General features: G+C 43.6%; 1 protein-coding gene across 1 annotated transcript in view; it reads left to right on the top strand.

The window, feature by feature from the left end:
- Window positions 1-1086: 1086 nt before the first annotated feature.
- The window catches only part of LOC307122809 (up-regulator of cell proliferation), a 40010-nt gene continuing 25439 nt past the window's right edge, over window positions 1087-15657 (top strand). The window contains exon 1 of the mRNA XM_079811032.1: window positions 1087-1158. The gene's annotated coding sequence lies outside the window, so the exon portion shown is untranslated. The remainder of the gene's footprint in view (window positions 1159-15657) is intronic.

Below are 15657 nucleotides of genomic sequence, written 5' to 3'. Positions count from 1 at the left end.
TGTTTACTCATCCTACCTGCTCAGTAGACCATGTCCGCGCACACTTAGACACAGCGGTACTGCCGAAAAGCACAATGTTTGTGTCTACGTTAAGAACACCTGATTAAATTTAAAAAAAAAAAAAATATTTAATAAAAGTGACAAAACAAATCGAGGTTCACTTTAGCCTACCTGCTCACCCAGACCGCGTCCGCACAAAACCCGGAAGTGCTACCAGACCACACAACAAATCGGACCCCGTTTCAAATCTCCCTTCAGGTGCCTGCTTAAAAAAACCTGGCCACGCCCATTAATTCTATCAGTAGCCACCTCACCGACTACACAGAGAAAGTAGATGTGGTTTACGAAACCATAGTGGACGTTATTAAGTGCACTCATTCTATCCCACGCACTGCAATAACGAGTGTACCCCATACAGCCGATGTACACAAGACGGCTGTCCGAATTCACTCACTCGTTTTCATTCACTCCTTAAGTGAACTGTATTGATAACTTAGGGAATAGTGAATGATGGTTTAGGGGGCGATTTCGGATTCAGCCCGTGTCTACACGATGACGCGTATGGGCCTAATTCCTATCGGAAGCGAGCATCTATGCCCAAGCTACGAAGGGCAGAATATGACCATAAATGATTGATCTACATCCTTGAAGTGGCCACGCGTGATTTCCCTTCGCAAATGGACTTGTGGAAGGGCCCATATCGCGGAGGGATACGGGAGCACGCGTCAAGTAGACAAACGCCGATTGGAATTCGCCCTATAATAATAATATCCTTGTTTCAGCTGTCCAGTATTCAGGGTGGGGCTGCGATTTACCAGGAACTGATACGTTTCGTTTAACTTGTAAATGATAGTTTCGTTTTTGCGTTCGGACCAAACCACTGAAAAAAAATGTTGTTACTTATTTGGACAAACATAAGGTTTTAAACCCTACATCAATTCGGAGACAATACAAATGTAAATAAATGCTTTTGTAAAGCACTTAAACCAACAGTGTAAACCCTAACGGCATGTATTTCAAATAGACTTGCATAGCTACAGCATGGTTTAGTCTGCTTGTTCATAATGTGACCCACGCAGGCAAGCTGCGTTAGAAGATCCTTTTACGACTTTGAAATGCAGAGGTTTTCCTTTACTGTCTGCATGTGATATATCAGTTGTAAGTATAGCATTTGAGAATTATTTACATTGACAAGACTTGGTGATTTTTCTAAATAAGAATTTTAGGCTAAAAGAATTTAATTCTAAACTAGAATTCGACATACTTGTTTCCCTTGTTCATCTTGAAATAGAAAATTAGAAATAGAAAAGTATTAGTAGATAAATTATTAGATAAACTGGAAATTATTAGTGTTTTATCCTGTCTTAATTGTGATTTCAACATAAGCTTTCCCAGATGAAAAACACTGTCATATAGTATTTTAATCTTGCAATGTTAATTCAATTCAGTTAGAGAGTTAGAATGTTATATAAGTGTATTTTTTTTTTTTTTTTTTTTTAAACCTGTTTCCAGTAACTGTTGTTGGTGCCAGTGGCGGCTAGAAAGTTTTCAGGCTGTGCCAAATCCAACAATTTCAGCAAACATCCCAGTATGATTTAATGCAAAACAGTAAAAGGTAAACAGAAGGAAAAAAACATTAACTATAATGAGTCCAGATAATACAGAACTAAGAAACGTTTTAATTTTCATATTATTTTCATAATTTTCAACGAATGAGTTTATCAGCTTTTCAGCTACAGAGAAATTTAGCATAAGGCACAATCTTGATATAATTCTGAGGTTAAAAAAAAAGGATGTTTTAACAGCACTCTGTACAAAAGAACCAAATGTTAGACAGGCATAAAAAAATGACTCCAAGGTTCTTCATTTTACTTTGAGTCTCCAAAACAGAGCCATCAACAAAGAGAGATGGAAACAAATATTTTGAGTGTATAGATTTTGGTATCGTCAGAAGAAAAGTGTTAATGGAGGCTGAGCGATCACAGCAGATTCTATCTGGTTCCCTTTTGAAAACTGTTAACTCGTTATTGTGTGCATTTGGGAAAACTCCTTTTTTTCCCAAAAATATTGAGGCCTTTATTTTGAAACGCAATGCAGCTGCACAACCAACATAGTGCAAAGCTATAAGCATGCTGATTGGCTGGGCTGTGGGAACTGCATGAACCTATGGCGAGGCGGCGTGTCTGCACGAACCAATCAAGGCGCGTCCCGCCAACAGAGAGCAGAGCGCGCAAAAATGGGCGGGGCCTCTGGCTATATAAGCGGCCCATTTCGCCATAGGATTCAGATTTATTCTCCTTCAGCGACGATCTACCTCTTCACTGACTCTCCTGCTTGAAAGCCGTCTCTGCGCCGAATAAGCTCAGCAGCAGAACGGGTGAATCTTCGCTGCAATCGAGCAGACTACAGCAACAAGCAGCCTTGCTCGGCATTCCGGTGATTACTACAGGTGAATTCAAATGCCTTCTGCTGACACTCGGTGGCTGAGAATGACGTTTCTCCCCTGTACTACCAGGTGAGTATAACAGAGCTTATTTCTCTAAAAGAGCATATATTCTATATTCGTTTGTTTCAAAATGCCATATCTCTGAGCGTGTCGCTTGCTGGGCTCCGCCCCACAAGCCGCGTTCATTGAAGACAGACTTTCTCTACAGGCCTCGTCTTGCTGCGTTCATAAAGCAGCTCCTGCATATTCTCCGCTGTTCTCTTTCTCTCAAGCATGAGACAAAGAAACAGCGGAGCTGCAAAGCTGAGTGAATTGGTACTAAGTGAGCTGACACCGGTTTATTCCCCGCATGACATCTCCCTGCAGCGAAGGGATTTTACTCAAACGAGTACAGCGCTGACTATGACTCTCTCCCCTGTGACTATCAGTTGAGACTCATAGAGCATATCTCTCTATAAGAGCATCTTCACCGGCGTTTGTTTTGAAACGCCTCACATCTGAGTACATCACTTGCCGGGCCCTGCCCCTGCAAGCCGTGTTCATTGAAGACTGATGCTCTCGCGAGTGGCCAGGGCCACTCCCACGCAAAGGAGGAGAGGGTTAGGTCTCGCCGTGGCTGAACCAGCCTCGAAAAAGGCTTGTTTCTCTCCCAGCCTCCCTTTTCAGTTCAGGTGGCTGGAGATGTCCTGTTTGCAGTCAAAAGGCCTGTTAAAGTTCATGCATCCTTGCAACCAAACGCTGTTATAGCGAACAAAATAAAACACAAACATTCTCAACGAAAGAGCACTTTTCCTCTTACAAACATCACTGTGGCCGGGCCCCCTCTCTATGGCGGCCCGCCTCCAGAATTAATTTAGCCCCTAGCCACTCGGGCCAAGGTCTGAGAAGCCATCCTGATGTGTCTGAATGGGGGCTGAAAACAAAACGAGGTTACTCGCTCCAATTCGCTTGTAGTCCTCCACGCTTCAATGCCGTGGTCAATACTTCAGCAAAGAGCAACGTAGCTAACGTCCTCCACACTGAAGTTGCGAACTTGCTAGCAAAGGAAGCTGTCGAGACAGTTCCCCCTTCCCAGAGCGAGTCAAGCTTCTACAGCTAACACTTCCTCGTACCAAAGCATGGCGGCCTCAGAGACCTCAGGCACCTGAACAAGGCCCTCATGAGATGGCCATTCAGGATGCTATTATCCAAACAAATCCTATTCAGACTGTCACTGCTTCCTCATACATTTACGAAATGAAAGGATGCAGCCTTCTCCCCCCTGAGACAGCGGGGAATGTGCATCCTGTACTACTTTGATGATTAGTGGATTCTGGCGCAGTCAGAGGCAGAGTTAGAAACTCACAAATCCTGGCTCCTCAGCCATCTAGAATGCCTTGGGCTCAGGATCAACCTATCCAAGAGTGCACTATTCCCCATCCAGCAGATTTATTTTCTGGGAACAGTTCTCGACTTTGCTCAAATGAGAGCCTGGCTCACGCCAGAACGAGCTCTCACTCCAATTTGGCCTACTGCGTATGCAACCCCTGCAGCATTGGCTGAAGCCCCGAGTCTCGACTCATGCCTGGTCCGACCGCCTTCACATCAGGGTAAACCGCAGCTGTATCAAAGCCCTGTCCCCTTGGAAAAAGCCCAGCTGGTATCAGACTGGTTTAAGCATAGGTCTAGTCTTGAGGAGGAAGGTTGTTTCAACGGACACCTCCAACCTGGAATGGGGAGCTCTGTATGAGGGCAGGCCAGCCTCCAGCCTCTGGTCGAGCTCGGAGAAACGGCTGCATATCAACTGCCTCGATATGAGAGCAGTTTCTCTAGCCCTAAATACCTTCCTCCAAAACTTGGCAGGACACCACATCTTGGTCTGGACGGACAACATGGCAGTGGTGTCCTACATTAATCGCCTGGGCGGACTCCGGTCGGGCTCCTCATACTCCATGGCCAAGCACCTCCTGCTATGAGCACAAAACAACCTGCGCTCGCTGAGAGCAGCACATGTGCTGGGCAAATTAAACCAAAGGACAGACATGCTGTCTCAAGACAACATTCCACCCCCAAACGGTTCAACAAATCTGGAGTATCTTCGTGAGGGCAGATGTAGACCTCCTTGCCTCAGAAGACAACTCTCACAGCCCAATATTCTTTTCAAAGAACAGGGAAGTGCTGGCCCACGAATGAGCCAGCCTTCCCCTCTATGCATTTCCTCTGGTTTTGTTGCTCCTTCAGGTCATCAAACGGATCCGGGTAAAGCAAGTGTGCAGTCCTCCTAATAGCCCCTCTCTAGCGGACCCAAACATAGTTCCCTGAGTTCTTCAAGGCTCCTTGGCCAATACCCCTGAGGAAGGACCTCCTCACTCAGACGAACAGGACAGTCTGGCACCCCCATCCCGACTTGTGGGCCCTCCGAATATGTCCCCTCAACTGGTACCAAGAGGCCTCCGAGAAAGAGTCCTGAACACTATTACTGAGGCTAGAGCTCCGTCCATGTGACGCCTCTATGCCCTTAATGATCCGTGTTCACCAGCTAGTGCTCAGCTTGGAACCAAGACCCCTTTTCATGTGAAGTACCACTGGTACTTTCCTTCTTACAAGAGCTTCTGGATGCGGGCCGTACCCCCTTCACGCTCCATGTATATGTGGCGGCCATGGCTCCTCAAACCAAGACATGGCTATGTACCCGAAGTGCTCTCAAACTCCGTTTATTGCCCAGGTCATTTAACTGTCTGCCCTTCCCTCGCCGGAAGATGACAGAGAGCTAAACCTACTCTGCTCTGTCAGAGCTCTCAGAGTCTGATCCAGTGGAGAACCCATTGTGCACCACTTGGCTGGTCCTTACTGTCCACATTTTTTAGATTTTACAATTTGAAAGTACCTGCACTGCAGGCACAAGTCCTATCTGTCTAAGGGCGTTTTCACACCCGAAAGTCCGCACCAAGGTCCGAACCGAAGTTCACATTTTGATACATTTGATACTTTCGGTTAGTTTTGGTTTGGTTTCACATTGCAATTATGCGAGCGCACTAAAGAACTTTACGTGACACACTTGCGTCCACTCGTCATCATCTATGTGGGCTGCATCTTGACATTGATTGGTTTGTAAACGGACGTGCGTCTGACGTCAGCGTCTTTGACAACAGTGAATGAACGGACCACTGATATAGTCAAGTCAAGTCAAGTCAACTTTATTTATATAGCGCTTTTAACAATGTAGATTGTTTCAAAGCAGCTTTACAGTGTTAAACAGGAAAATAATGCAGCATAATTTTATTCAGCTGTATAGCCATTCTGGAAAAATTTCAAGTATCATACAGTGACAGTGTGGGCTTTAGATCAATAATTTGATCAGTAATTTAGTTTAAATGGTTAATTTAGTTTATTATTTAGATGTATTTCGATGTTTAGTTGAAAAATTTAGTGTCCCCAACTGAGCACGCCAAGCCAGAGGCAACAGTGGCAAGGAAACCAAAACCCCATTAGGTGACCTAATGGAGAAAAATAAACCTTGGGAGAAACCAGGCTCAGTCGGGGTGCCAGTTCTCCTCTGGCCAATTAACAAACAGCGTATTATTATTATTATTCTGGCAGTTTTACAGCTCGGAGGTCATAATAGATCAGAATATTCGAGGGACCGGGGGCAACATGCTGGAGACGGGTTTATTGAGGATGATGTTGATTAAATAATTATTAAAGTGCAATATTCGAATGATCGGAGGCAACACGCAGGAGACGGGTTTATTGAGATGCCGTGTCGATGAGGCAGTTGCAGGGGGAGTCTAATCACGGTCTCCCAGACACTTCGGGGTCCTGTGTTGGTCTTCTCTGGGCGCAGGTCCACCATCTGATCTGGATACGGCCCGGATCCAGCTGACTGCAGTAAACCTCGGGATAAAACAGAGAGACTAACATTAGCGTAGATGCCATTCTTCTGATGATGTAACGAGTACATCAGGTGTTATGGGAAGTGTTCCCGGTTCCGGCTGACCTAGTTAATGCAGCCTAACAATCATTTCATTGAAAAAGTGTTTTATGTGTATGCCACAGTAAAGAGATGTGTTTTTAGTCTAGATTTAAACTGACAGAGTGTGTCTGCTTCCCGAACAATGTTAGGAAGACTGTTCCAGAGTTTAGGTGCTAAATAGGAAAACGATCGACCGCCTGCAGTTGATTTGGATATTCTCGGTATGATCAACTGGCCAGAATTTTGAGACCGCAGTAGACGTGATGGAGTATAATATGTTAAGAGCTCGCTCAAGTATTGGGGAGCTAAACCATTTAGTGCTTTGTAAGTAATAAGTAAGATTTTAAAATTTATGCGATGTTTAATAGGCAGCCAGTGCAGTGTTGACAGAACTGGGCTAATATGGTCATACTTCCTGGTTCTAGTAAGAACTCGAGCTGCTGCGTTTTGGACCAGCTGGAGTTTATTTATTAAGCGAGCAGGGCAACCACCCAGTAGAGCATTACAATAATCTAACCTTGAGGTCATGAACGCATGAACTAACTGTTCAGCATTTTGCATTGAGAGCATGTGCCGTAATTTAGATATATTTTTAAGATGGTAGAAAGCAGTTTTACAGATGCTAGAAACGTGGCTTTCAAACGAAAGATTGGTATCAAAGAGCACACCCAGGTTCCTCACTGACGACGAGGACTTGACAGAACAGCCATCAAGTGTTAGACAGTATTCTAGGTTACTACTTGTGGAGCTTTTTTGTCCAATAATTAAAAATTCAGTTTTTTCTGAATTGAGTTGCAGGAAATTACCAGTCATCCAATGTTTTATATCAGCTATGCATTCCGTTAATCTTGTGAATTGGTAAGTTTCTTTAGGGCGTGAAGAAATATAGAGCTGAGTATCGTCAGCATAACAATGAAAACTAACGCCATGCTTCCTAATGATATCTCCCAGTGGTAGCATGTACAGGGTGAAGAGTAGCGGTCCTAGCACTGAGCCTTGCGGTACTCCATACTGAACTTGCGATCGGTGTGACATATCTTCATTTACTACTACAAACTGATAACGGTCGCATAGGTATGATTTAAACCATGATAATGCAATTCCACTAATACCTACATAATTTTCGAGTCTATTCAAAAGAATGTTGTGGTCGATAGTATCAAATGCAGCGCTAAGATCGAGTAACACTAATAGAGAGATACAGCCACGATCGGATGATAAGAGCAAATCATTTGTAACTCTCACGAGAGCAGTCTCAGTGCTATGATACGGTCTAAATCCTGACTGGAAATCCTCACAGATACCATTTCTTTCTAAAAAGGAACATAATTGTGAAGACACTGCCTTTTCAAGTATTTTTGACAGAAAGGGTAGATTTGAGATTGGTCTATAATTGACTAAATCTGTAGGATCAAGTTGCGGTTTTTTAATAAGTGGTTTAATAATTGCCAACTTAAAAGTTTTCGGTACATATCCTAATGACAAAGATGAATTAATGATATTAAGAAGAGGATCTATGACCTCTGGTAGCATCTCTTTTAATAGCCTAGTTGGTATAGGGTCGAGCATACATGTTGTCGATTTTGATGATTTAACGAGTTTAGCCAATTCTTCTTCTCCTATAGCAGTGAATGAGTGTAATTTTTCCTCAGTGACACTACAATGCTCTGTCTGATGTGATGCTGTATTAGACGGCTGCATGGTTAAAAAATTTTTCCTAATATTATCAATCTTACATGTGAAGAAGTTCATAAAGTCATTACTGCTGTGCTGTTTACAATCATCAGAAGTTGAAGCTTTATTTTTGGTTAATTTAGCCACTGTATCGAATAAATACCTTGGGTTGTGTTTGTTTTCTTCCAAGAGAGTTGAGAAATAAGCAGATCTAGCAGTTTTTACAGCCTTTCTGTATGTGATCATGTGCTCTTTCCACGAATTACGAAATACCTCTAATTTTGTTTTCTTCCAGCTGCGCTCCATTTTTCTGGCTGCTGTTTTAAGGGCCCGGGTGTGCTCGTTGTACCACGGCGTTGGACTATTTTCTTTAATCTTCTTTAAGCGCAGAGGAGCAACTGTGTCTAAAGTACTGCAAAAGAGAGAGTCAATAGTTTCTGTTGCAACATCGAGTTCTTCTATACTATCTGGGATGCTGAGCAGATGATACTGATGAGGGAGATTATTTAAAAAGCAATCTTTAGTAGCGGCAGTGATTGTCCTGCCATTTTTAAAGCGAGGGGGCGGCTTTGCAACCTTAGCTAAATTAAGTATACATGATACTAAGTAATGATCTGAGATGTCATCGCTCTGCTGCAGAATTTCAACGGTATCAACATTTATTCCATGTGACAATATTAGGTCTAAAGTATGATTATGGCGATGAGTGGCTCCTGACACGTGTTGCCTAACTCCAATAGAGTTTAGTGTGTCTTTAAATGCTAATCCCAATACGTCTTTTCCGTTGTCAACATGGATATTAAAATCACCAACAATTAGTACTTTATCTACGGCCAGTACTAACTCTGATAGAAAATCAGCAAATTCTTTGATAAAGTCTGTATTATGCCCAGGTGGCCTGTATACAGTAGCTAACACAAATGTTGAACGGGTTTTATCATGTACACTACATAGCGTTACATAAAGCACCAAAACTTCGAAGGAATTATATTTGAAACTAGACTTCTGAGTAATACTGAAGATATTATTATAAATTACAGCAACCCCTCCCCCTTTACCTTTCAGACGCGGCTCATGTTTATAACAATAATCTTGGGGGGTGGACTCATTTAAGGTAATGTAGTCGTCAGGTTTTAGCCAGGTTTCTGTCAAACAGAGCACATCTAGATTATTATCTGTAATAATATCATTAACAATAAGCGCTTTTGGGGAAAGGGATCTAATATTCAGCAACCCAAGCTTTATCAATTGTTCATCTGTATTATATATTTTGTTTATTTGTTGGACGTCAATTAAATTTTTACTGTTGAATGGTTTTGATGTTTTTTTGTATTTACTAATTCGGGGAACAGACACAGTCTCTATATGATAATATCTAGGTGAAAGAGTCTCTATGTGCTGGGATTTATCTGACTCCGGTAACGTGAGACAGCTAGCAGACGGTCGGTTTAGCCAGTTTGTCTGCTTCCTGACCTGGGCCCTAGTGAGTCAAGGTTTAGCTCTAAGACTATGTGCCAGATTACTAGAGAGAAGAGCGGCACCACCCCAAGAGGGATGGATGCCATCCTTCTTCAACAGGTCAGGTCTGCCCCAAAAACTTTTCCAATTGTCTATGAACCCTATGTTATTTTGCAGACACCACTTAGACAACCAGCCATTGAGTGATGATAGTCTGCTAACTATCTCATCACTCCTTTTTACCGGGAGCGGTCCAGAACAAAAAACAGCCTCAGACATCGTACTAGCGAGTTCACACACCTCTTTAATGTTAATTTTGGTGATCTCCGACTGGCGAAGTCGAACATCATTAGTGCCGACGTGAATAATAATCTTAGAGAATTTACGATTAGCTTTAGCCAGCACTTTTAAATTTGCTTTGATGTCAGGTGCTCTGGCTCCCGCTAAACAAGTGACTATGGTAGCTGGTGTCTCTATCTTCACGTTCCGTGTAATAGAATCGCCAATGACTAGGGCACTTTCAACAGGATACTCAGTGGGTGCTTCACTGAGAGGGGAGAACCTGTTTGATGTTCTAACCGGAACGGAAAAGCGGTTCTTTGGTCTGCGACTATGCTGCCTCACTGTTACCCAGTTTCCCTGCTGCGAGGGCCCTGCAGCCGGAACCGAAGAATGTACAGAGTTCACTAAGCTATTCGCATCCAAATCAGTGTCTAAAGCTGTTACATCCTCACTACTCTCAGATAAAGTATGGATGCCATAGATCAGTGGAATGGACGCATATCGTTGCCACTATTGAACAGTGCGCATTGCTTGACTATGTTCTTTTCGTCACGTTTAAAAGTGGACATTTCAAGCTTTATATCCACATATGTCTCATGTTTGTGAGACAAGTAGCTGCTGAGTTTGGGTTTGAGACGCGCTCAAGTTCATGTGTAAAGCATGTGATCACTCCCGTGATTATTGTCTGCTATAGACTATTTGCTTCTTATTTATTAAATCCAGGTAATTATCTGATGAAACATTGATTAAAATGAAGATACAATTTATACAAAACGAAATTCACATTAAAGAAAGGTTCATAAGCAAAATCATGCAAAATTTCGTTCAAAATCATTTCTGACCTTCTGTCTTCTGACATATTGCGCATCTTTTCACTTTTCATAATCAATGTAGCCTAGATTGAATTTAAAAATAACATTATAATATTTAAACATAAACAGGAACTTCCTGTAAATGGTCTGAAAGTACGAACCATACAGAAAATGCTTTCACACTAGAAACGAACCGAACCTTTGTTCAGTTTGATCCGGACCGAGACTACCTCTTTTCGTCGGACCAAATTTCGTCTGTTTGGTCCAGACCGTGGTACGGGGGAGGTTTCACACCTGTAATTTTGATTCGGACTGTTGTACGTCCCAATAATAACAACTGCAACATGTGAACGCGATGGTATTTTTATTAACAGAGTTATCCACAGAGCATATCACACACACGCATGACTCGCGTGTCAACTTGGTACATGCGCACCAAAGGGGGAAGGTCGTTCTTAAAGAGCCCAGTACATATTATAGTACACAAATCGCACTGTACTTAAGTACAGATCATTTATCACAATGATCTACATCCCCTTCCTTTAGCTGAAATTTCCTATCAAAGAAAGTAAACATACTCAAGTGATCAATATTGGGATAATGACATCAACTTGACAACCAAGAAAAAGAATGACTTGCATTATAACAATGTATCCATTGCAGTAAATAACTGAACGACAACAGATACAAATCTCAAGATGATATCTGTATAATGAAGAAAACGCATAAACAAAGAATGATATTAGTAATATGAAAAGAACCATAATAAACACATTTAGGAGGCATTCAAATTATGAACCAAAGTGTCACTGAATCTCCCATTGCTGGAACTCACTGTTCCTACCTTGGATTCGGCTTGCAAATGCGGCCTGAACGTGTTCTGTAAGGTGCATTACTGACCTTAGTGGGAGAGTGTACTGTGTGCTTTGGAAGGTCTGTAGGTGTGGATTCTGGTTGTGGAAGGTGTATTTGTGGTGAGTGTGGTGTATGGGAAGCAAAGTTCTCTGTATGTGCAATGGTGCTTTGAGAGTCAATGTTCTGGGGGGTGAGCCGTGATGGAGGAGGCTCTGCAACAGGAAGGATGTGGCGTCGGTTCCTCCTGTATGTTCTCCCATTGCATTGGATGGTGTATGAGCGAGGCTCCTTGTTCACCTCCTTTACTGTACCTAGGTGCTCGTATCCTTTCGGGGTTTGCATCCTGACAACTTGTCCCTCTACCAATGGCTGCAGTGGGCGACTTGATGTGTCGTAGTATCGCTTTTGGGTCATCCTCTTATTAAACAGCTGTGCAGTGACTTGCTGGGCAAGTTTTGGGGCAGGCTCCAACAGTCTAGAATTAATAGGAATGGCTGACCGTGTCTGTCGTGACAACAGGCGTTGCGCAGGGGAGCCCAAAGTTGGGTCTCTGGGAATGTTTCTCAAGTTCAGGAGATTAAGGAACACGTCCGTGCCATCTCTGTGAGATTTCTCCATCAGCTGTTTTGCACTGCGAACCGCTCTTTCTGCCAGGCCATTCGACTGTGGGAACTCTGGACTACTGGTGACATGGATGAAGTCCCACTGTTTGGCAAAGTCTCTGAATCGCTGACTTGTGTACTGTCTAGCGTTATCAGAAATTAGTGTGTGAGGTGTGCCATGCGCAGCAAAATGTCTCTTTAGTTTCGTGATTACAGCTGAGGATGTTATGTCGCGGAGAAGGTCGATCTCATACCATCCCGAGTATGAGTCCACAAGCACTAGATAATTTTGGCCACGCCACTCAAACATGTCTGTTGCCACAGTAGACCAAGGCAGGTCTGGAACTGGGTGTGGTTTTAGTGGTTCTTTCTGTTGATGTGGCTTTGTGCTGTTGCAGACCGAGCATGAGAGGAGTTCCGCTGTAATATCAGCCGTCATCGTTGGCCAGAAGACGATACCTCTTGCTCTGTGCTTGGTAGCATCCAGCCCAGGGTGACCTCTGTGGACTATGCTGATATATTCTTTCTGCAATGAGCGAGGGATGACTGTTTTGTGGCCTTTCATCACTATTCCATTTTCCACAGCCAGCTCATCTCTGTATGGAAAGTATGGACGTACAGTGGGCCACACGCTATGTTCTTTAACTGGCCAACCTCGTTGAATTACTGCGCAAAGAGCCTGCAACACTTCATCCTCCGCCGTATGCTTTCTAAGTTCCTCAAGGCGAGCTGTGGAAATGTAATTGACGGACATGACCTCAAATGAGTCATTTTCAGTGTCTGGAGAGACTTCTGTGTTTGGAGCTCGAGATAAGGTGTCTGCAAGATACATGAGCTTACCCTTCTTGTACACCAGAGTGATGTCGTAGCACTGTAACCTGAGCATCATTCTCTGTAGTCGAGCAGGAGCTGTGTGGATTGGTTTCTTCAGAATGCTCACCAGGGGCTGGTGGTCCGTCTCAATGAGTGTGGGTTTCCCGTACACATAGTCTCTGAACTTAGTACAAGCAAATACGACTTGAGGGTGTCAAATGCTTGTTGGTGCTGCTGGTACCAACACCATACTGTCTCTTTATGTGTCAGCTTTCTGAGGGGCGCAGCAATGTCGCTGAAGTTTGGGATAAATTTCCCCAGATAATTTGCCATTCCCTGGAAACGCTGTAATTCAGGGACATCATTGGGGGCTGGCATCTCCGAGATTGCTTTTGTTTTGGAAGGATCTGCTTTTAGGCCTTTGCTCGTAAAGATATGGCCCACATAGCTGACTTGGTCCAGGCGAAATTTGCATTTAACAGGGTTTAGCTTGAGCTTGATCTCGCATGCTCTGTTCAACACCCTTTTCAGATTAATATCATGTTCAGCAGCATTACGACCTCCGATGATGATGTCGTCGACAATGATTGCACAGGGGTACCCTGAAAACAACTGCTCCATTGAGCGCTGGAAAACTTCACTTGCAGAGTTTATGCCGAAGGGCATACGAAGAAATCTATAGCGCCCAAATGGAGTGCTGAATGTGGTCATCATGGAGGACTTGTGGTCGTGACGAATCTGCCAGAAAGAGTTCTTTGCATCCAGCACCGAAAATACAGTTGCTCCTGACATCTGAGATGCTACTTCCTCTACGCTGCGCATAGGGTGATGGGGTCTTTTTAAGGCAGAGTTAAGATCTTTTGGATTGATACACAGCCTGATTTCTTGTCTGTCCTTTTTGTGTGTTACCACCATGGACGAGACCCAATCCGTTGGCTCTGAGACTGTCGTTATGACTCCAAGGCTCTGCATGCGGTCCAGTTCTGCTTTGACACGGTTTTGCATTGCCAGAGGAATACGGTGAGCAGGGCGAACTACTGGCTGTACACTGGGGTCTACTGTCATGGAGTATGTGATTGGGAGTTCTCCGAGCTCGTCTGTAAACAAGTCTTTGTACTCGTTAAGAACGTCTTCAGTGCTGCCCTCCATACTGACATGATGCACGTCCGGGCTGATTGTAACAATTCCCATGTCGAGGCATGCACGAAATCCTAACAGCGTTTGGACATCTTGATCCACCAAGAAAAATGAAAGTGAATGATTTTGCCCATTTAGGCCACACTGCAATGAGACCAAGCCTTTCGTTTCGATTTTACTTCCACCATAAGCTACAAGGTTGGGTGTCTTTGATTGCTTCATTGGCCATTCATTGCAAGTAATTTGTCCGAAAGTCTTTTGTGACATTACATTGCATTTTGCTCCGGTGTCAACTTTTACCTCAATTGAAGCTTTGTTTATGTGTAAAGTGACAAATCCCTCTTCCAATTCTGGCATGTGTGGGTTAACAGCATTAACGCACTTGTCAAATTCGATGCCATCAACATAAAATGTGTCATCATGGTCAGGGGGTTTATCTACTTCGAGTTCATGTACTGCTTTCCTGTAGTTAAATTTCTTCTGACTGAATTGACTACGCGCTTTGCAACATTTCTTGTAATGATTCATTTTCTTGCAGTTATGACACTGTTGTCCGAAAGCTGGGCATTTCTCTTTCTTTGCTGCATGATTATTTCCACAATTTCTACAATTGGTTATGGTTGGTGAATCATTTTGTTCTGTTCTTTGATTATGTCTAGTGTGTTGGCGCCTCCTACTGGAAAATGGCTGTATTGCATCCACATTAGTTGCAGTCTGTGGCGTAGCCAACGTTTTGTTATTCTCCTCTGTCATTTCATGTATGCGACAAATTGAGATGGCTTTGGTTAGAGTTAAATCACCGTCTCTTAACAGTGCTTTCCTAAGCCCATCATTGTTGATGCCACATACTATCCTATCACAGATCAGCTCGTCTGTCAGTTCTCCAAAATGACAACTTTTAGCTTTAATCCTGAGATCACTGATGAATGCCTCAATTGTCTCACCTTGTTTCTGGCTTCTAGAGTGAAACTTGTGTCTCTCCATTGTTTTATTTTGCTGTGGGTTGCATATTTCACGAAATTTCCTCTTCAGACACTCCGGATCTTCCTTTGACTCGGCGGGAGTTAAGATCGCGCCGTTCTCGCCCGGTTCACGCACCTCCGCTGCATAGACAAATGAACGCTCCCGTTCAATGGCTTCCGGCCCTGCGAGATTGAGGAGGATGTACGCCCTTGTCCTGGCAGGCTTATCATGGTGCGCTGCGGCGACGAAAATGTCATACTCTTGTTCGAAGATTCGCCAATTTTCGGCGATATTCCCATCAAAAGTGAGCGGGTCCGGTCTTCGAAAACAGTCCGCCATACTGCGCGGTCTTGAGAAAACTTTCACGTGTAGCTCAGTCTCTGTTTTCTACAAAATTGGTTCACTCACAGGCGAAAACTCCGCTCCGTCTTCTGACACCATGTTGTACGTCCCAATAATAACAACTGCAACATGTGAACGCGATGGTATTTTTATTAACAGAGTTATCCACATCACACACACGCATGACTCGCGTGTCAACTTGGTACATGCGCACCAAAGGGGGAAGGTCGTTCTTAAAGAGCCCAGTACATATTATAGTACACAAATCGCACTGTACTTAAGTACAGATCATTTATCACAATGATCTACAGGACCAAACTG

The sequence above is a fragment of the Gobio gobio genome (genome assembly GCF_949357685.1).
Source record: "Gobio gobio genome assembly, chromosome: 2".
Classification (NCBI taxonomy): Eukaryota; Metazoa; Chordata; class Actinopteri; order Cypriniformes; family Gobionidae; genus Gobio; species Gobio gobio.
This window is presented reverse-complemented; position numbering and strand designations above follow the sequence as displayed.